Source organism: Phyllobates terribilis, unplaced genomic scaffold (genome assembly GCF_046119375.1).
Source record: "Phyllobates terribilis strain yellow unplaced genomic scaffold, ASM4611937v1 Scaffold_7__3_contigs__length_470593459, whole genome shotgun sequence".
In the NCBI taxonomy this organism is placed as follows: Eukaryota; Metazoa; Chordata; class Amphibia; order Anura; family Dendrobatidae; genus Phyllobates; species Phyllobates terribilis.
In genome coordinates, this window is record NW_027362767.1 from 394,650,000 (window position 1) to 394,673,194 (window position 23,195).

The following is a 23,195-nucleotide window of genomic DNA, read 5'->3' on the forward strand; positions in this document are numbered from 1 at the left end:
CAACCACCCATATCTTCCTGCTCAACCTTCCTGTCCCAATTACTAGGGGACCACAGTACACCACTATTGAACCCAGATCAGTGACAAAAGGTTGTTGGTTGGATAGCAGATAATGGTTCCAGTCACTTTGCTACCACCACCACCACCCTGTCTTCCACACGGTCAAGTCTCAGTAGCCGTGAGTCTGGACCGCATATTCCTCACCCTGATCTTCCTTCCTCCCACCATGCCGACTGCCCGGAGACAACTTATCCCATACTTGGACACTCTGAAGAGCTGTTCACTTTTACATTTGTAGATTCGGGCCTCTCACCCGGCCAGCTTCAAGAGAGTCAAGAGGAGAACGTTTGTAGCGATGTCCAAATATTGGAGTAGCCACTGGATACAAAGGTAACGGTGGGAAAGTGCAATTACTGGCGCAAGAGGTGGATGATGATGATGATGATGATGAGACACAATTGCCAGAAAGTCAGGAGGAGGACCAGGGTGCGGAAATGGAAGACAAGGTGGTGGATGATATAGTAACTGACCCCACCTGGCAGGGGGACTTACAGAGCGAGGACAGCAGCACACAGGGGGAGGGAGGCGTATCATCACTGCAGGCAGGAAGAAGCAGTGTGGTGGCCGCAGATACAAGGCGGGAAAGCGTTCTTCGTAACGCCAACACGACCGAAGTTGCCAGTACAACTACTAGGTCTTCCTGAGTATGGTTATTTTTTAAAGACTCTGCAGATAACCCCAAAAAGGCCATTTGCACCACCTGCCAGGCCAGCATCAGCAGGGGTAGCAAAACTAGCAGCCTGACCGCCATCAGCATGATCAGGCACATGGCAGTAAAGCACCTGACTAAGTGGGCCAAACCCCAGGGTCCAGCAACAGGGTCTGCAGGAGACATCTCTACTTCTTCCGCTGTTGTGCGTGCATGCCAATCCCCTATCCATGGCGTATGCCAAGATAGCTCCCGTCCTGCACCTGTCGTTGAACACTCTCAACTAGCATCATCAGCAAGCACGTCCACGTCCTTGTCCCAGAGCAGCGTTCAGTTGTCCCTACCCCAGTCCTTGGAACGCAAGCGCAAATACGCAGCCAACGCCCCACAGGCCACACTACTAAATTCACACATTTCGCAAATGCCTGCACTTGAAATGTTGCCTTTTAGGTTCGTGGAGACGGAAGCTTTTCGCAACCTGATGGCGGCGGCTGTCCCTCAGTACTCGGTCCCGAGCAGCCACTATTTCTCCCAGTGTGCTGTCCTCGCATTACAAGAGCATGTCCTTTAACATTAGACGTGCCCTCAACAACAGTTACAGGGAAAGTCCACCTAACTACGGACACGTGGACAAGTGCTTGTGGGCAGGGACGGTACATCTCGATGATGGCACAATAGGTTAATATAGTGGAAGCCGGGACCCAGTCGGACCTTGGGACGGAACACGTCCTCCCGAAGCCGAGGATTGCGGGCCCTGGGTCAATCAGGGTTGCATCCAAATTCTACAGCTCCTGCACCTCCTACTCTTCCTCTTCAGCCTCCATCTTCAAAATTACCACTTCAGTCGCAAGCTGGAAGCACTGCAGCACTGCCTCAGGCAAGCGGAAACAGGCTGTGCTGAAGCTAATATGTTTAGGTGACAAACCGCACAACGCTAAAGAATTGTGGACAGCTCAGAAAGAGCAGGCAGATCTGTGAACATGGATGTCAGACATCTGTACCATCCTCCAAAACTTTGAGGACTCCACCAAGATGGTGAGCGGCGATGACGCCTTAAGTAATGTTACCATCCCGCTTCTCTGTCTTCTGAAATGCTCTCTGCTCATAATTAAAGAGGATGCATTGCAGGCGGAGCATGATGAGATGGAGAAAGGAACCATACAGGGTGATTACACACAGCCCAGCCTCATTTCATCCCAATGTGGATTGGGTGACAATGAGGAAGAGGAGGAGGAGGAGGAAGAACAGGAGCTAGTTTCCTGCATTATAGATGGTACTACCTGCACAACTTTCAAACCGTCTGTTCAGCGTGCATGGCCTGAGGACAGGGAGGAGGAGAAGATGAGGAGGATGAGGAGAACAGCATGGTCAGTCATCCTCTTGGTGAAGACACGAAAGTCTTGCCTCTTTGCAGTCTGGCAAACATGGCTGAGTTTATGTTACGCTGGCTTTCCCGTGACCCTCGCGTTGTCCAAATTTTGGGTGAAAGTCATTATTGGTAGGTGACACTTATAGACCCACACTACAAGGAGAACTTTGTCTCTTTTTCCCACGCAGGACAGGCCTAATAAAATAGGGCAGAAAGAGAAGGCCCTTGTTGCGAAATGATTAAAAAAATTCCCATCTGAAAATGCAGGCGGCAGAGTTCACAGTTCGTTGGACAACCAAGGAGTACAGGCGTGAGAGACACAAATGCAATCGAGCAGAGGCAGAGGAACACTGACAAAGTTCTGGGACCGTTTTCTCAGACCCTCCCATCGTACAAGCCCTGATGCGCAGGGTACTCTCCCAAGGAGGGAAAAGTTGCGGAAGATGCTGAGGGAGTACCTTTCCTCTGTGCCTTATAATTATTGGATATCCATACTGGACACATGGCATGAACTGGCTCTCTACGCCTTGGAGGTCCTGGCCTGCCCTGCCGTAGCGTTTTGTCAGAGCGGGTTTTTAGTGCCACCGGTGGAATTACAATTGATAGGCGCATCCGCCTGTCAACTGGAAATGCTGACAGGCTGACTCTTATAAAAATGAACAAGGGCTTGATTGGGCCAAACTTCTCAACACCACCGAATGATAGCAGCGTAACAAACTCAAATACAGTGTCTTTTTTTGGGAGGTCTAACCCTATTCCCCTGCACCTCTGTCTTCACACCCAGACATGGGTATACACTTTCTGATTTTGTCTAATTGCTCGTGCTCCTCCTTCTCCGCATCTTCATTCTCCACCATTATATCACCACCATATGTGCCATATCAACATATATATGTCTCTTGCGAAGGACATTGGAGTTCCTCCAAATTTTTGGCAGCCGTTGCTTCACTGCATAGGCAAACATAGGCATAGGCAAACAGTATGGGACACCCTCTTCCTAATACTTGGAACATTGTTTTCAGGAGACCCTGACCTCTACGTCTCTTGGAAGGGGCATTGGAGTGCCTCTAAATTTTTGACAGCCATTGCAGTCACTGCAGAGGCAAACAGTATTGGAGACCCTCTACTTTCTAATGGGAATATGTCAGGTGGCCCACCTCTATGTGTCTTTAAACTGTTAGTGGGGTTTTTCCCAAATTTTGGCAGCCCTTGCAGTCACAGCATGGGCATTACCACTATAGGAGACCCGTTCCTTTATAATGGGAACATTTTTTTTTTACTGAGACCCTCCTCTATGTCTCTTCAAAGGGGTATTGGGTTGCGTCCAAATTTTTGACAGCCCTTGCAGTCACTGCATAATAACAGTATAGGAGACCCACTCATTAATAATGGGAACAGCAAAGCATAGCCGACTGATGGCTCTCTAACAATAGCGAGGGCCAACTGCTGACCCTTTAAGAATAGTAAGGCTGTAAAATAGTGTTTGTGACCTTCACAATCCCTCCTTCATAAATGAAACAGGATGTGTCTGATGATATTTCACACACCACATGGCCAGATAAGGTTGTAAAATGTTCAAATGATATTTCCCGGTGAACGCATTTGTCTTGGTTGAAAGCAATGCAAAAGTGCAAAAATGCATCAAAACGTGTGAACATAGCCCAATGTGTGGAGGAGTATTTTTGTTTTTGGTTATTTATTTTGCCTTATATACAAGTCATTATCCTGGAAAGGATGTTCCTTAACATATTTACCAGGAAAATCCATTTTGGTTTCGTTTTTGTTTGTTTTATTGAGAGTCCATAAAATTGGCTTAATACCTCTGACAACGTTGTTGACTGCAGTGACCTGTGAGTTAGAAATGCTTCCAGGGGTCTTCCCCATGCTGTTCCCATGTCATTTGAGCAGTGTTCCCATCGATTTGGGAAATGTTTAGGCCCTCTGCAGACCGCCGGGGGGAGCTGCCGGAAAAATGCTCGAGTTTCCCTTAGATTTACATTGTAACGAGCACTCGAGCATCCCAATTTGCTGGACTCGAACAACGAGTACCCAAGCATTTTAGTGCTCGCTCATCACTAGTTTTTACCTATAAAGCATTGTTACATATATTAATGTGTCAGACATATGGTAATTAGAGAAAAGAAAATCCATTTAATGTCAAATTCATGTCAAATTTTCAAGAAGTTGGTGACTTCAAACAAGACACCCGTCACTTTGCACGAATCCTCTAAAATGTCCACCATTATTTTACACATTGTAGAAGATTTTGACAGCCTTGCAGTTATCACTACACACGGTATAACACAGCCATTTAGAAGGGATTATAATAGCCTGCATAAAAGCAGAAGCAGGGAATGCAGCCCACAATTAGTGGTGAATCTGGAGTGTGAGAAGGCGTCACATCTCATAACTTAGCCATAGTGATAGGGAGAGAAAGCCATAAAACACTGGAAAAACTCTCTTATCTTTTTCATCAAAAAGAGGGTGTACTGGGGTATACTGGGCCTTCCCAGAATGGATGTGAGGTATACCTGGGAGGGGAAGACAGACTAATACAACCTCAGGAATGTTGCCAATGCCAACTATACAACAAACAGTGTTTGTGAGTGGGGTTGAGGCAAATCCATATAACACAGTGTGATTGCCACTTCACGTATGTGAATTCAGTGAGAGCACAAGAAACAGTGAGTGTAAAGGGGATGGAAGGAAGACAGGAACAGCGTTTGGGAGACAGTGTAAAAAGGGGGCACAGAACAGTGAGAGGAGAGGGGGCAGTGTTGGTCGAGTACAGTATGGGGGTTGTATGGAGAGATGGCCGCATGGGGGGTACAATGTGACGGGACAGTGTGAAGAGAAGGCAGCATTGGGGGTGGGAGTGTGCAGATGGGGATAGTGTGAAGGGAAACTGTTGAGAAGGGGACAGAGTGCAGTTTTATTGGCGGATATTACAACTAACTGTACATATCAGGAAAAGTTTTCTTGAAGTTGATAACCAATGTAATAGAAGTCAAAAAGCCTTATTTTCATCTGCTGGTTGACCGCAATCAAACGGAACCAAGATGCCATAGGAATGTTGAAGGGTGAACAGATTTGAAAGTGAGACCCGGGTCAGGTGACATCCAGTGAGGAGTTTTTAAATATAATGGTTGAGCGCACCAAACCGGAGGTGATTTGGGGGCCAAGCTGCAAAGAGGAGGAGACACGTGCTGGATGCGCTGAGGAAACCAGCCTGACAGGTCGGAGTCAGAGACCTACGAGGCAGGACAGGCGGACGCCGGTGAACAAATTCACTGCAGAAGTCCCCCGAGTGCCGTGGCCACTGAGGAGAGCCGGGATCTGCTTGTGGTACTGAGTGACTTCACAGTACCCGACATTGCCCGTCAACCGACAAGGTCTGGACCCCGCTTTCCAAGCGCGAGTGACCGCCTCCAACGGCCGAGTAAAGAAAGAACTGGATCAGAGGAGTCACGCCAGCTGAATCAGAGGAGCTGCATCACTGAACAGGGCCGTCACTTCAAATGATCATCCACGGTACCGGGAACAGTGGGGTTTAGGATGTCGGGTTGGCAGAGGGATGGGCAAAATTGAAAAAGCCAAACTGGATTTAATTGACTTTGTTAGAAAAAGACTTGCGGCCTAGCAGGAATAACCGGTGACCCCCGCTAGGGCCATTTAGAGTTCAAGAAGTTGTCCAATACTTTATATTACCCCCCCCAAAGTATCCCCCTGGGGCCCTTAAGAATTTTTGTAAATACCTTACGTTGCTGTTTCTGCCTGCGAGCGGCGCTATCCTTGGCCGCTCATAGGCATCACGTGACCCGCGCTGATGTCACGACAAGTTAGGTGTGACTCAGCACTGGGGTCCCCGCGGTGGCTGCTGAGTTGTGAGCGGGGTTACCCCCCGTGTCACACTCAGCATCCACATCGCGCTATCCCAAGGAATGGGGAGAGGCAGAGCACGCGGTGGATGACGGGTGTGACGCGGGGGGGGTAACCCCGCCCAAAGCCTGGCATCCAACGTGGAACACAGAAGACAGAGACCCCCGGCTGCTGCCAGCACTTGTCGTGACGTCAGCAGACGTCAGAGCCGGCTGACACGTGATGCCTGTGAGCGGCCAGTGATAGCGCCGCTCACAGGCAGTATCTGCAATGTAAGGTAATTACAATAATCCTTGGGAGGGATACATTGGAAGGGGGTAATATAAAGTACTGGACAACCCCTTTAAAAAACTGCCGTGGTGACTCCCACGTAAGGGCGCATCACATATATGTATATATACAGTGCCTACAAGTAGTATTCAACCCCCTGCAGATTTAGCTGGTTGACACATGCGGAATTAACTTGGCATTGTGACATTTGTACTGTAGATCAGCCTGGAAGTGGGAAATGCACTGCAGCAAATTTTGTTTTGTTTATTTTTTTTTTTTTTTTTTTAAAAAGTTAAAAGTTAATTCAGAGTGTCATTTATTATTCAACCCCTCAAACCACAAGAATTCTGTTTGGTCCCCCTAAAGTATTAAGAAGTAGTTCAGGCACCAAGAATAATGAGCTTCACATGTGTGGATTAAAGATCTCTTTTGCCAGCCTTTTCTGACTATTTAAGACCCTCCCCAAACTTGTGAACAGCACTCAGACATGGTCAACATGGGAAAGACAAAGGAGCATTCCAAGGCCATCAGAGACAAGATCGTGGAGGGTCACAAGGCTGGCAAGGGGTACAAAACCCTTTCCAAGGAGTTGGGCCTACCTGTCTCCACTGTTGGGAGCATCATCCGTAAGTGGAAGGCTTAGGGAACTACTGTTAGCCTTCCGCGGCCTGGACAGCCTTTGAAAGTGTCCTCCCGTGCCGAGGCCAGGCTTGTCCGAAGAGTCAAGGCTAACCCAAGGACAACAAGGAAGGAGCTCCGGGAAGATCTCATGGCAGTGGGGACATTGGTTTCAGTCAATACCATAAGTAACGTACTCCACCGCAATGGTCTCCGTTCCAGACGAGCCTGTAAGGTACCTTTACTTTCAAAGCGTCATGTCAAGGCTCGTCTACAGTTTGCTCATGATCACTTGGAGGACTCTGAGACAGACTGGTTCAAGGTTCTATGGTCTGATGAGACCAAGATCGAGATCTTTGGTGCCAACCACACACGTGACGTTTGGAGACTGGATGGCACTGCATACGACCCCAAGAATACCATCCCTACAGTCAAGCATGGTGGTGGCAGCATCATGCTGTGGGGCTGTTTCTCTGCCAAGGGGCCTGGCCATCTGGTCCGCATCCATGGGAAGATGGATAGCACGGCTTACCTGGAGATTTTGGCCAAGAACCTCCGCTCCTCCATCAAGGATCTTAAGATGGGTCGTAATTTAATCTTCCAACAAGACAACGACCCAAAGCACACAGCCAAGAAAACCAAGGCCTGGTTCAAGAGGGAAAAAGTCAAGGTGTTGGAGTGGCCTAGTCAGTCTCCTGACCTTAACCCAATTGAAAACTTGTGGAAGGAGCTCAAGAATAAAGCCCACATGAGACACCCAAAGAACCTAGATAACTTGGAGAAGATCTGCATGGAGGAGTGGGCCAAGATAACTCCACAGACCTGTGCCGGCCTGATCAGGTCTTATAAAAGACGATTATTAGCTGTAATTGCAAACAAGGGTTATTCCACAAAATATTAAACATAGGGGTTGAATAATAATTGACCCACACTTTTATGTTTAAAATTTAATAAAATTCAACTGAGCAACATAACTTTTTGGTTTGTAAGATTTATGCTTCTGTTCATAAAACCTACTCTCGTTTGCAGTTTGAAGGCTCTAACTTATTTGCATCTTATCAAACCAGCTAAATCTGCAGGGGGTTGAATACTACTTGTAGGCACTGTATATACACACACACAGTACAGACCAAAAGTTTGGACACACCTTCTCATTTAAAGATTTTTCAGGATTTTCATGACTTTGAAAATTGTACATTCACAGTGAAGGCATCAAAACTATGAATTAACACATGTGGAATTATATACTTAACAAAAAAGTGTGAAACAACTGAAAATATGTCTTATATCCTAGGTTCTTCAAAGTAGCCACCTTTTGCTTTGATGACTGCTTTGCACACTCCTGGCCTTCTCTTGATGAGCTTCAAGAGGTAGTCACCGGAAATGGTTTTCACTTCACAGGTGTGTCCTGTCAGGTTTAATAAGTGGGATTTCTTGCCTTATAAATGGGGTTGGGACCATCAGTTGTGTTGTGCAGAAGTCTGGTGGATACACACCTGATAGTCCTACTGAATAGACTGTTAAAATTTGTATTATGGCAAGAAAAAAGCAGCTAAGTAAAGAAAAACGAGTGGCCATCATTACTTTAAGAAATGAAGGTCAGTCAGTCCGAAAAATTGGGCAAACTTTGAAAGTGTCCCCAAGTGCAGTTGCAAAAACCACCAAGCGCTACAAAGAAACTGGCTCACATGAGGACCGCCCCAGGAAAGGAAGACTAAGAGTCACCTCTGCTTTTGAGGAGAAGTTTATCTGAGTCACCAGCCTCAGAAATCGCAGGTTAACAGCAGCTAAGATTAGAGACCAGGTCAATTCCACACAGAGTTCTAGCAGCAGACACATCTCTACAACAACTGTTAAGAGGAGACTTTGTGCAGCAGGCCTTCGTGGTAAAATAGGAAACCACTGCTAGGAAATCACTGCTAAGGACAGTCAACAAGTAGAAGAGACTTTTTTGGGCTAAAAAACACAAGGAATGGACATTAGACCAGTGGAAATCTGTGCTTTGGTCTGATGAGCCCAAATTTGAGATCTTTGGTTCCAACCACTGTGTCTGTGTGATGCAGAAAAGGTGAATGGATGGACTCTACATGCCTGTTTCCCACCGTGAAGCATGGAGAAGGAGTTGTTATGGTGTGGGGGAGCTTTGCTGGTGACACTGTCGGGGATTTATTAAAAATTGAAGGCATACTGAACCAGCATGGCTACCACAGCATCGTGCAGCGGCATGCTATTCTATCCGGTTTGCGTTTAGTTGGACCATCATTTATTTTTCAACAGGACAATGACCCCAAACACACCTCCAGGCTGTGTAAGGGCTATTTGACCAAGAAGGAGAGTGATGGGGTGCTACGCCAGATGACCTGGCCTCCACAGTCACCAGACCTGAACCCAATCGAGATGATTTGGGGTGAGCTGGACCGCAGAGTGAAGGCAAAAGGGCCAACAAGTGCTAAGCATCTCTGGGAACTCCTTCAAGATTGTTGGAAGACCATTTCGGGTGACTACCTCTTGAAGCTCATCAAGAGAATGCAAAGAGTGTACAAAGCAGTCATATATATATATTGTTTTTACACATGTCTGACTGCCATCACTTCGTGTCTCTGCGCGTTGCATTTTTGACACCTGCATTACATTTGGCGTAGTCGGCAGAATGCAACATTCAGACGCAGAGATGGGGGATCAGTCTGTGTCCGGGTCTGTCAGTGGACATATACCCTTGGGAACTATGCTGAGCCACCTTCCCAAGTTCACGGCGGGATGGCACGTCACTGTAGTACTGGGTAGAAAGACTGAGATGTTACGCATGTATCCCCTCAGCTCAGGCTAAGTTGGCTCTCTTAACCCTTGATGGAGAAGCCCGTCAGGGGCCCTGAGGCAAATCTTAAAGGAGCAGCTGCGTTTGAAGCCCAGTCTGGGTTTCTTGGAGGTTGGGGCTGAAGCTAAAATTTTAGAGGAGGAAGTTCCTGTTCTCAAAGCCACCGTCAGAAGTCATGAAGCAATGACTCCTTTTCCACTCACTTCCCAGCATGCCGTTTTTCGCCCACTGCCCGACTGGGCGCGAGAGATATGTCAGGAAATTCGAGATCTTCGAGATGTGCTGAGCACTATTAGGGAGACCCCTGCGGCCCCCTTGCTAATGGACCGCGCCACCCCACGTGAACGGAGACCAGAGCGAGAAAGACGTTCCTATCAGGCTCCAACGCGTCATGCACCCAGCCCGTCAGTAGAGCGAGGACCAGAGTGTTGGACCTGTGGTGGCAGGGGGCATATTTCCAAAGACTGTCCAAATCGAGAAAAGAGAAAGCGAGGGCGGCCGTTAAACTAAGACGCCTCATGGTTGTGGAGCATACCGTGGGGTTTCAAACTTCAGGGCATGGAAGAAGGGGCTCTGAAGCCATTGTCTCCGAGCGGCCTATTATTTGGGCTGAATTTAACAGACAGCGGATTCATTGTTTAATGGACAATGGGTCTCAGGTGACTACTATGCCTGAGGAGTATTTTCAAAGTCACTTTCCAGAAGTTGCTCATTCCTGGAAGGAACCTACTGTCAAGTTGGTAGCAGCTAATCATTTACCTATTCCAGTAGCAGGAGTGGTATGGATGTCGGTTTGGGCATGCGGAAAGAACCTTGGTTGAAAAGGGATAGTACTGACCACAGGACCTGGAGGCGATGGGCCCATTGTAACCCTGGGCATGAATGTGCTTAAAGAGGATGGACAGTTCCTGGCTGAGGGTTCTGACAGAATTAACTGGACTCGCGCCACTCATAACCCAGCCAGCAAGAAGGTGTTACACCACCTCGTACGAGTCCGTCAAATTCAAAAATGGCCTGCTACCTCTCAGTATCTGGGTAAAGTGTCAATGCCCCCTAAAGCTACAGTGACCCTGCCAGTGGGACAGACTGTACTCACTTTGCCAGTACAGGCACATGTGTTCTTAGAGGGTATGGACATTCAGATTGAACCCAAAGAGGGAGAGGAAGTGCCCTCTAGGCTTCTGGTGGCATGCACACTGGCCACCGTGCGAGAGGGTAGGCTACCCGTGCGTTGCATTAATCTAAGTGGCGCAAGTTTGCAGTTATTGCCCCGCCAAGAGATGGCGCGAGTTTGCGTAATGCCAGAGGATCTCACCAGAGCTGATGCTATAGGGTTGGCACCCGTAGAAGGGGAACCATGGACCCTGAAGGTGTCCCTCAACAGACAAGAAACGGAAAGACAACCGTTAACTGGGCATCACCTCTTAGAACAAATGGAGGCTAATATTACTGAGTTCTCTGCTGGGTAAGTTAGACAGACTGCACAGCTTCTACAGACTTATCAAGGGGTGTTTGCACAACATGAAGACAATTTCGGCTGCACTCGGGACATTCAACATGAAATGCCCACAGGAAATACAGCTCCCATTCGAGAGAAGTATCGCCAGATTCCACCTCAAATGTACCAGGAGGTGAAAGAACTCTTAGCTCATATGTTGCGGAACGGCGTGATCCGCGAAAGTCAGAGTCCCTGGGCAGCTCCTATTGTACTGGTTCGGAAAAAAGATGGTACCCTGAGATTCTGTGTAGACTATCAGAAGTTGAATGCATGTACAGTACGGGACTCTTATCCATTACCCCAAACTGAAGAGTCTCTATCTGCGTCAGGAAATGCTAAATTCTTCTATTCTCTCGACCTGGCCAGTGGCTACTGGCAGGTCCCAGTGGCTGAGAAGGATTGTCCAAAAACTGCCTATGTCCTTCCTATGGGTTTGTTTGAGTTCAACCGGATGCCGTTTGGACTGACAAATGCACCAGGGACTTTCCAAAGATTGATAGAGAGATGCTTGGGGGACCTCAACTTTGAGGTTACTTTAATTTATCTAGACAATATAATCATCTATTCCGCCACGTTTGAAGATCATCTCCACCGACTGGAACAAGTGTTGGAATGACTTCAGAGGCATGGATTGAAAATCAAGCCCCGCAAGTGTCATCTCTTCAAGCGAGAGATTGAATATTTGGGGCACACTGTCTAGTACAGGATTGTACCCCACCGCGGAGAAAGTAGCAGCAATGCAAAAGTGGCCCACACCAATCAACCTAAGGAAGCTGAGGGCGTTTCTAGGACTGGATACTATCGCAGATTCATAAAAGACTTTGCTAAGATTGCAGTCCCGCTTAATGAATTGCAGAGAGGAACGGCTAAAGGAGCCAAGCTACAGCCTATTCAGTGGGGTCCATAACAGGAAAAAGCATTTCGAGCATTTAAAATGGCGCTAACGAATGCCCCAATTCTGGCCTATGCTGATTTTTCACAGCCTTTTGTGTTGTACACTGACGGAAGCTTACATGGACTGGAAGCAGCGTTGGCTCAAGTGCAGGAAGGAAAAGCGGGTGATTGCGTATGCCAGTCGGTCGTTCCGGGATACTGAGAAGAATCCGGACAACTACAGTTCATTCAAGTTGGAGTTACTGGCACTGGTGTGGGCCATGACCAAGAAGTTTACAGAGTACTTGTCAGGTTCAGAAATATAAGTGCGGACAGACAATAACCCTTTGGCTCATTTGGAGAACGTAAAGCTGGGAGCATTGGAGCAACGGCGGCTCGCAAGGATGTCCAAATATCAGTACAAAATCACTATTCGGTTCAAGGCCCTGAACACTCATGCAGATGGCCTGTCCAGGGTCAATCAGATGGGGCCGAAGAGAGATATAGATGAAGAACTGGAAGGTGACGAGTTTCCAGATTTTCGTCAATTCGCTGCAGCTGTAGTCGATGACCAGGAGTCCAAAGAAAAGGCAAGGCCCACTCAAATCCTGGGCCGCTCAAGAGATGAGTGGATACAGTTGCAACAGTCCGAACCAGAGTTGGCAAAGCTTAAAGAATGGGTCGCTCTAGGTCAGAGACCCAACCAGGAGGCCAGAGCTGCTTCACTCCCAACTACCTTACAAATCTTAGGTCAGTGGGAAAGGCTCTTCCTGAAGGATGGCTTGCTATGCCAGAAAGTCCAGCTACCTCGAAAGTTTGACGTGACCTGGCAGGTATTAGTCCAAGGAACATTAGTAGCACAGTTAGCCCAGCAGGCTCATGGAAGGGGTGCCCACTTCGGAATGGAGAAGACCTTTCGGTGGTTACAACGACTGGTGTATTGGCCCCAAGTGCAGCAAGAAATAGAAGAAGTTTGCCAAAAGTGTCGCCTATGTGAGTTGAGTAAGCCCCCTGAACAAAGAGCTCTCATTCAGACCATCTGAACTTCTGCACCATTAGAGGCTTTCATGATAAATTATCTGACAATTGGAACTTCATACAAAGGCTACGGACACTGCTTGGTAATGACCGGGCACTTCACCAAGTTTGCAGTGGTGACACCTACCCGGGAAAAGACAGCAGAAACCACAGCCAAGGCCATTTGTCAAGATTTCATTCGGATCTATGGGTGCCCGAAGCAGATACATTCTGACCAAGAGGCCTGCTTCCAAGGGCGAGTCATGGATGAGTTATACCATATCTACGGGATCAACAAATCTTGAACAACGCCCTATCACCCCCAAGGAAATGGGGCATGTGAGCGCTTCAACCGAACCTTGCTGGAGATGTTAAGGAAGAGGACAAGAAAATTAAATGGCCTGAGTTTGTGTCCGAGTTGGTGTGGGTGTATAATAATCGCGTTCATGCGACTACTGGTTACACACCCTATATGCTGCTGTTTGGAAGGAACGGACGATAGATTACTGAACTGGAGCTAGACTCAGAAGATCCCGGTCCGAGCAACAGTCCGAGTACCTGGATTCGAGAACACAGACGGCGGCTTCATAAAGTGAGAAAGCTGGTTGCGCAGAAGTTTCAGGAAGTAGAGCATACAGGGTGGCCCTCGATTTCGGTGGGCTCACTCCGACCAGGAGATCGTGTGTTAGTGAGGGCCAAACCGGTTGAGAGTAAGCTAGACCATTGTTGGGAGGCAGTACCATATCGAGTGTTGAAACAGATCCACCCAAAGAATTCAGTCTACGAGGTTAGGCCAGCAGGGGGTGATGCCACAACATCTAGGGTGTTGCACCGTAATATGCTACGGCCCTGTTCGTCCGAAGCAGGGGACTGTAACAGAGTTGAGCCTGCGGAAAAATATACTTAAGTGTGTTACGGGTCTGGGAGGTGGAACCTCTGTGCTACTGTGCAAGGAGGGACCCAGAGGGGCGTAACTAAGTATCAACTCAGACCGACCCTGGTCGTACGGCAGCTAATGACTCCGTGACCAGGGAGGGACCGAGCTGAGGGACCAGGTGCTACTCTGGGGACGACCTTGTAAGGGAGCAGGTGACTCCCACGGTACAGATGGCAGAGACTGACTGGAATAGCAGGCAGGCACAGCAGGCAGGCTGGCGAGCAGAAGCCTCCAGGTAGGCTATCAGGTAGACACGGCAAGTGACGGCAGGAGTCTCTAGGTGAGCTGGCAGGTAACAAGAGGGTAAAAGGCAGGTCACAGGCAAGTGCTCCCAGGTGAGTGGGCTGGCAGGTACGGCAGGTAACAGGCAGGCAACAGGCAAGTGCTCCCAGGTGAGCGGGCTGGCAGGCATGGCAGGTAACAGGCAGACAACAGGCAAGTGCTCCCAGGTGAGTGGGCTGGCAGGCACGGCAGGTAACAGGCAGGCAACAGGCAAGTGCTCCCAGGTGAGCGGGCTGGCAGGCATGGCAGGTAACAGGCAGGTAACAGGCTGGCGGGCAAGACTGGTAGTCAGGCTAGCAGCGGGACCTGAGGGCTGAAGCAGAGATCAGAAACACTGTGCAACAACTTTTGCTCGGGCACCTCCATTTTGGAGGAGGTGCCTTATATATGGGAGGACCCTCGGCTATTGGAGGGAGCGCGCATGGGCCTTAAACACAGTGCCCGGGGAGCTGCGTGCGCCGGCAGCAGGAAGAGGAGCGCTGGAGAACGCAGAGCGGGGAGCGTGGGGAGCGAGGAGGTGAGTGGGACGGTGTCTCTGCCTGGCAGGGGGCAGACACGCCGATGCTACAGTACCCCCCCCCCCCCCCCCCTTTACGCCCCCTCTTTTTTAGGCCAGAAAGGAATTCTTCAAGGAGAAGCGGGGCATGAATGTTCTCCCTGGGTTCATAAGTTCTCTCCTCTGGGCCAAACCCCTTCCAATCTACTAGAAAAAGGGTCTTTCCTCTTACCCTCTTAGTGGCCAGAATTTTCTCTACCTCAAAAATGTCCTCAGAGGAAACCGGAGCAGGGGGAGTACCTGGATTGTTGGAAAAAGAGTTAAACACAACAGGTTTGAGGAGAGATACATGGAAGGAGTTCGGAATCCGTAAGGTGGCTGGGAGTTTTAACTTGTAGGCCACTGGGTTGATTTGTTTGAGAACTTCAAATCAACCGATGAACAAAGGACCCAACTTATAGGAGGGTATTTTGAGTCGGACATGTTTGGAAGAGAGCCAGACTTTATCTCCCGGGCGGAATTGAGGCGGATCCAGACGTCTCTTGTCAGCATGTCTCTTCATCCGCTCTGAGGACTGAAGAAGTGCGGAACTAGTATTTTGCCAAATGGTGGAGAATTTGCTGACAAGAACCTCCGCGGCAGGGTTGTCCACCGAGGCGGAGATGGGAAACGGAATCCGAGGAAGTTGACCGTAGACCACGAAGAACAGGGATTTAGAAGTAGATACACTCTCATGGTTGTTGTAGGAGAATTCGGCCCATGGTAGGAGCTCCACCCAATCGGTATGGTGAGTGTTAACAAAGTGCCAGAGGTAGCTGGTAAGGATTTGGTTGATACGCTCCACTTGGCCATTGGACTGTGGATGGTAGGCGGAGGAGAAATCCAAGGTGACATCCAGTAGCTTACAGGTAGCTCTCCAGAAACGTGAGGTGAACTGAACCCCTCAATCCGACACAATGTGGAGGGGTAGGCCATGGAGACGGAAGATATGACAGAAGAAACCCTTGGTCAGCTCCGATGCAGACAGGAGACCAGGCAGAGGGATGAAGCAGTCGGCGACCACCCAAATGACTGTACAACCGGCAGAAACAGGGATATCAGTAATAAAGTCCATGGCAATGTGCTGCCACAGGGCAGCAGGTACGGGAAGAGGCAGGAGGCGACCGGCTGGAAGATGCCTGGGAACTTTGTTGAGGGCACAGGACGAACAGGCCGAGACGAAGACTTCCACATCCTTGCGCAGGATAGGCCACCAGTAATGCCGGGTAATGAGTAGGAAGGTCTTCTTTTGGCCAGCATGGCCGGCTAGTTTAGATGAATGACCCCAGTAAAGAACCATCTCACGATCTGGTACCGCTACAAACGTCTTACCGGGTGGAAGACGAGTCAGATCCAAGGGGGCCACATTCATCACTTTGGAGGAGTCGATGATGTGCATAGGCTCCTCCTCTTGATCGGAGGACAGGAGGATCGGGACAAGGCATCGGCTTTGACATTCTTGTCCGCCGGGTGGAAATGTAGGACGAAGTCGAAGCGGGCGAAGAACAAAGACCACCGGGCCTGACGCGGATTGAGTCTTTCGGCATTCTGGAGATATGCCAGGTTTTTGTGATCCGCATAGATGATCACCGGGTATAGAGCCCCTTCAAGCAGGTAACGCCACTCCTCCAGCACCAATTTAATGGCTAACAGTTCTCGGTCTCCTATGGAGTAGTTGCGCTCAGATGAGGAGAAGAGTTTGGAGAAGAAGCCGCAGGTTACAATTCTCCCGGAAGAAGACTTTTGGGTGAGCACCGCTCTGGCTCCAGAGGAGGAAGAATCAACCTCCAGGTAGAACTGTTTGTTGCAGTCCGGACGGTGCAGCACTGGGGCAGAGGAGAAGGCTTGCTTTAAGGAAAGGAAGGCCTCCTCAGCTTCGGGCGACCATTCCTTGGGATTTGCTCCCTAACGGGTGGGCGCAGATATGGGATTAGTCCGGGAAGAGGAGTGCGGGATGAAGAGACGATAGTAGTTGGCGAAGCCCAGGAATCGCTGAATCACCTTCAACCCCTCCAAATGGGGCCACTTTTGGACAGCAGAGAGCTTCTCGGGATCCATCCGTAGGCCTGTCTGGGAGATAACATAGCCCAGGAATGGAAGAGAGGTCTGCTCGAAGAGGCACTTCTCAAATTTTGCATAGAGGTGATTCTGCCTGAGCCTAAGCAGGACCTGACGAACATCCCTCCGGTGTGTGGGAAGATCCAGAGAGAAGATCAAGATGTCGTCCAGGTATACCACCACGCAAGAGTAAAGAATATCACAGAAGATGTCGTTGACCAATTCTTGGAAGACGGCGGGAGCATTGCAGAGACCGAAGGGCATCACACGGTATTCATAGTGACCATCCGGGGTATTGAATGCCGTCTTCCACTCGTCTCCTTGACGGATTTGGACCAGGTTATACACCCCACGTAGATCTAGCTTGGTAAAGATCCTAGCTCCCTTAAGATGGTCAAACAACACGGAGATGAGCGGCAGTAGGTATTTGTTTTTTACCATGATTTGGTTGAGTCCTCTATAGTCAATACAGGGGCGTAATGAACCATCTTTCTTCTTGACGAAGAAGAATCCGGTTCCAGCCGGGGAGGTAGATTTCCGGATGAATCCCCTGGCCAGATTCTCCTCGATGTACTCCAACATGGCCCGGGTTTCGGCCGACGACAACGGGTAAATACGCCCACGGGGTGGAGTGGCGCCGGGTACCAGGTTGATCGGGCAATCATATGGCCTATGAGGTGGCAGTGTCTCTGCTTCCTTTTTACCGAAGACATCTGCATAGGACCAGTAAGGTGCCTGTAGACAGGGTAAATTAGCCGGGGTAGGTGGAGGACGAGCCGGGCGAACCGGAACCAGGCAGGTCCTATGGCAATCCTGCCCCCACCGGAACCCTTCACCGGTTTGCCAGTTCAGCATGGGTTGATGTGTCTGGAGCCAGGGTAGACCTAGCAATAGGGAGTTAGAGAGTCCGGACAGCACATGGATGGAGATCTTCTCAGAGTGCAGCATTCCCACCTGCAGGGTTATGGGTTCAGTGACGAGCAGGATGGTCACCGGAAGGAGTCTTCCATCCACGGAGGCGACTGACAATGGTTCAGCCAGAGGTTTGGTGGGAATCTGGTATCTCTCTACCAGGGACTGGGAAATGAGGTTTCCAGCAGCTCCAGAATCCAGGTGAGCAATTTCAAAGTGACGGTTCTCTCCCCAGGAGATAGAGACAGACAAAATCAGGGACGGAGAGGGCTTACTTTTGCCTAGGATTACCTCTCCGAGCGGTCCTAGACACTGGAGTTTCCCGGCTTCTCCGGGCAGGAATGGATGAAGTGCTCCTTACTGCCACAATAGAAACAGCTCCCCTCGGCTCGGCGTGACTCTTGGAGAGATTTGACCATCTTGGTCTGGTCGATCTGCACTCACTTCGGGTGAGTGCGCCCGGGGAGTGACTGGTTGAGAGGCAGGTCTCTGGAAAGTAGGAGCAAGGCGAGGAAACTTTCTCTCCCGGGTAGTCTCTTTGGTACGTTCTTGGAAACGGATGTCAATCCGGGTAGCTAGTGACACCAGGTCATCCAGGGTGGTAGGAATGTCCCGACCGGCTAACTAGTCCTTAATCCGACAGGAAAGACCCTCCCAGAAGACGGACACCAGAGCCTCATTGTCCCAGGCAAGCTCAGAAGCGAGGGTACAGAACCGTATGGCATAATGGCCCATGGTGAGACTCTCTTGGTGGAGACGTAGCAGAGAGGAGGCTAAAGAGGATTTTCGTCCTGGTTCATCGAAGACTTTCCGGAAAGCAGCGAGGAAAGACGATAGTTCGGACACCAGGGTGTTCCCTCTCTCATTTAGCCATGCCAGTGCTTCCCCAGTGAGATGGGACATGATGAATGCCACCTTGGCCCGGTCAGAGATGAACTGATGTGCCAAGAGTTCAAAGTGTAGGGTGCACTGGTTTATGAAACCTCGAGCTAAAGTGGGGTTCCCAGCAAAACGTGGAGGTGCCGAGAACCGGGGTCCATGGCCGGACGCCATAATAGGACTAGGTTGTGGTGCCGCGGAAGCAGGCGCTGCTTGACCAGAGGTGGACACAGACGGATCGGACAATGCGCCTAGGCGAGAGTTAACAGACCGCAAGAAGGACATGACCGACTCCTGTTGAGCCCTCTGACGTAAGACCTCCTGGTGCAGGTCAGAGATTGCGGGGGTCTGGGGGCCACCGGGTTCCATGGCCCGAGCAAACTGTTATGGGTCCAGGAGATGGAACCTCTGTGCTACGGTGCTAGGAGGGACCCAGAGGGGCGTAACTAAGTATCAACTCGGACCGACCTTGGTCGTACGGCGGCTAACGACTCCGTGACCAGGGAGGGACCGAGCCGAAGGACCAGGTGCTACTCTGGGGACGACCTTGTAAGGGAGCAGGTGACTCCCACGGTACAGATGGCAGAGACTGCCCGGAATAGCAGGCAGGCACAGCAGGCAGGCTGGCGAGCAGAAGCCTCCAGGTAGGCTATCAGGTAGACACGGCAAGTGACGGCAGGAGTCTCTAGGTGGGCTGGCAGGTGGTCACGGCAAGTGACGGCAGGAGTCTCCGGGTAGGCACGGCAGGTAACAAGCAGGTAACAGGCAGGTCACAGGCAAGTGCTCCCAGGTGAGCGGGCTGGCAGGCACGGCAGGTAACAGGCAGGCAACAGGCAAGTGCTCCCAGGTGAGCGGGCTGGAAGGCACGGCAGGTAACAGGCAGGCGGGCAAGACTGGTAGTCAGGCTCGCAGCGGGACCTGAGGGCTGAAGCAGAGGTCAGAAACACTGTGCAACAACTTTTGTTCGGGCACCTCCATTTTGGAGGAGGTGCCTTATATATGGGAGGACCCTTGGCTATTGGCCGGGGACTCCTTAGGACGGCGTGCGCGGCCCCTTTAAGAGGGAGGGAACGCGTGCACCCCCTAAGCACAGTACCCGGGGAGCTGCGCGCGCCGGCGGCAGGAAGAGGAGCACTGGAGAACGCAGAGCGGGGAGCGAGGAGGTGAGTGGGACGGCGTCTCTGCCTGGCAGGGGGCAGATACGCCGATGCTACAAAGTGCCACAAATAGGGACTCTGGAAGACGAAGAAGGATGGGCTACAAAGCAATTGAGCCCTTCAGTCCCGAGTAAGATACAAAATTGATCAGGAGGCGATTTACAATCTCTACTGGTTGATTTATCAGATACCCTGGAATCACCTTCGCGGGAGGAACCCCGCAGAACTGAACGGGCTGATGCCGGAATCCCTCCTATCCGGTATGCTCAAGAGGAGTTTATCTGGTCTCAGATTCCATAAAAAACAGAGGAGTGTGCTCAACTCTTGTCTGAACTTACACTGCCTCGAGGAGGCATCAATCTCGCAAAGAATCCACTTGCCCTTATTGTCATCTCCTGGTTGACCGCAATCCAACAGAACCAAGATGTCTTAGGAATGTTGAAGGGGGAACAGATTTGAACGTGAGGCTCTGTCAGGTGACGTCCTGTGAGGAGCTTTTCAATATAACAGTCGAGCGCGTCAAATTTGAGGTGATTTCGGCGTCAAGCTGCAGAGAGAAGGAGACGCGCGCTGGATGCGCTGAGGAAACCAACCTGACAAGTCAGAGTTAGAGACCTACGAGGCAGGACATGCGGACGCCGGTGAACAAATGCCGGATTCACCGCAGAGGTCCCCCGAGTGCCGCGGCCGCTGAGGAGAGCCTGGATCTACTTGTGGAACTGAGTGACTTCACAGTACCTGACATTGCCCGTCAACCGACAAGGTCTGGACCCCGCTATCCAAGGCGCGAGAGACCACCTCCAATGGCCAAGCAAAGAGGAGATAAGAGAGAACTGCGTTGGAGGAGTCACGCCAGAAGAAACAGAGGAGCTGCATCACTGAACAGGGCCGTCACTTGAAATGATCATCCACGGTACCGGGGACAGTGGGGTTTAGGATGTCAGGTTGGGAGGGGGATGGGCGAAGTATAAAAAGCCAAACTGGATTTAATTGACTTTGTTAGAAAAAGACTTGCGGCTTAGGGGAATAACCGGTGACTCCCGCTAGGGCCATTCACAAAGTTAAAGAACTGCCGTGATGACTCCCACGCCAGGGCGCATCGCATTATTTTGGGAGATTGTTCATTGTTATTGTAAATTACCTGTTCATTCTTGTTACTAACCCCTTGTATAAAGCATATATATATATATATATATATATATATATATATATATATATATATATATATATATATATATATATATATATATATATATATATATATATATATTGTTTTTACACATACTTGACAGCCCTCACTTCATGTCTCTGCGCGTTGCATTTCTGACATCTGCATTACACCTCTTAAATGCTCAATGCTGCTACCTGTGCTCAAAGAGGGGCCCTAGTCCAGGGCAAGGAGCCGGCATGAGACAAAATAACAAGGCAACCAAAAACTGCAGTGACATGTTTTCCCTACAAGACACACAGCCATTAAAAATTGATTTGAAAACTGAAACATTTTGTGGTAGACCTTGTGAATGAGGATCAAGTAATATCTACATGAAGCTGAAGGATGGGCCCTCAGAATCCATGTAACTGATGGGCCCCTGGAGGAATAACAGAACACTCCAATGCAGGGTTCATTCTCAGATAAGATGGTCAAGAGCTGGTATTTTACAGAGAATTTTTAAAAAGGGGGTATTCCACATTGATTAAATATAGTATGTATGGGTCTTTTTTGCATAATGAAGAGTTATACAACTTTCTAGTATACTTGCTGAATTAAAGGGAACCAATCAGGTCCCCAAATGCTATTAACTTGCAGATATAGGGTTAATGCGTAGGTTAATAGTGTTACAATGCTGTCTAGTTGCCTTACTTAAAGCACAGCTACAAGAAGAAAACTTATTTCCGCCTAAGGAGCTGCCAACTTTCAGCCACGGGGGGTGAGCACTGAGTGGCTACAGTCATCACTCAATACACAGTGAGCTGTAAGCACACCCCGACACTTTGATTGACAGCTCACTCTGCACAGAAGCATGGCAGCTGTCTATCAAAGTGCCAGAGCAGAGACTGTAGCTGTGTGGGTCACGCCCCCATAACTGAAAGTTGGCCGCTGCCAGGAGGAAAAAATTCATTTTTTTCCCAGTAGCTTTCAGCAATGTGACAGGACATCAATGTAACGCTATTAACCAGCAGATAAACCCTACATCTGCAGGTTGATAGCATTTTAGGGATATGACAGCTTCAATTTTTATTTTTAAGATCTATGCTCGCTGTCATTCAGTAGGAAACTTCATTATTTACCTCTAGTATATAGAAACCCCGCAGGCGCACCATTACTGGATAGAGCTCAGATAGCCGTACTGCACATGAGCTGCATTTATCAGGTCCCAGTAAACTATGATTAAGAACAGTTGAGTGTAAAACATGCAGGCTTATGAAGGGTTAATGTCACTCAGTGTCACTTTTGAATAAATATTAAACTTATGGACTTTTATTCTATGATCGCTGCAAAGCCTGATTTTTTGGATTCTCCTGCTACCATCAGGTCCCTTTGGTGCCAAGTTAAAATAATTTTACTGTATATGATCAACGGAAAAATAACGAAATGAGGATTTTGTACCGACATTAGTGAGATTGCGGGTCGTAGCATTATCACTACAGGACATATAGTGATATAGGACATTTAGGGATATAGGACATTTTTGCACATGCCATAGTACTTTTTGTTTAACCCAGACTCACCTTCATCAGAGACATAGGAATTTCTTTAGTGTTCACATCTAGCAGGCTGCCCAGTAAGGGCAGCGGCGGTGGTCCGGGGGGCATATTTTTCTGTTTTAGATTCCTCCTCCATGTGAAGAAATACAGGATAAGACTGATCAAGACTACGAGGAGAAGAGTTCCGGATACTCCCAGCTCCATTGTGGTCTGTAACCTGAGTACAGGGAGAGACACATATATACAATGTGTAACTTTTACACTCTCTGTGCGAGATCTACAGTAAGGAGCTCAGCTGATGGACAAGAGGTTTACGTCTCTCCCTATAAGGATATGGAATTACTATAGTGTCATGGAGGACCCGATTCATCACTTGCATTTTTTTTTAATCCTTTCCTTTTAATTACAGTATGATGGCCCAGACACAACCCTCCACATTTTATAATGGCCTGCACACAATATAATGTACCCCACTCGCAAACAGTTTGATGACCCCCATATAGCCGTCCAAACTATATTATGGCCCCCCACTTAACCCTTCAAATAGTATAACGGCCCCCATACAGCCCTCTGTACTGTATAATGCACCCCCACATAGCCCTCCAAATAGTATAATGGTTCACAAATAGTCCAGCAAACTGCATAATCACTCCTATATAACCCTCCAAATAGCATAATGCC

At 49.2% G+C, this 23,195-nt stretch overlaps 1 pseudogene; it reads right to left on the minus strand.

Moving 5' to 3' along the window:
* Positions 1–22,731, minus strand: part of LOC141154975 (cytochrome P450 2A13-like) — a 38,115-nt pseudogene extending 15,384 nt beyond the window's left edge.
* Between the last annotated feature and the right edge of the window lie 464 nt (positions 22,732–23,195).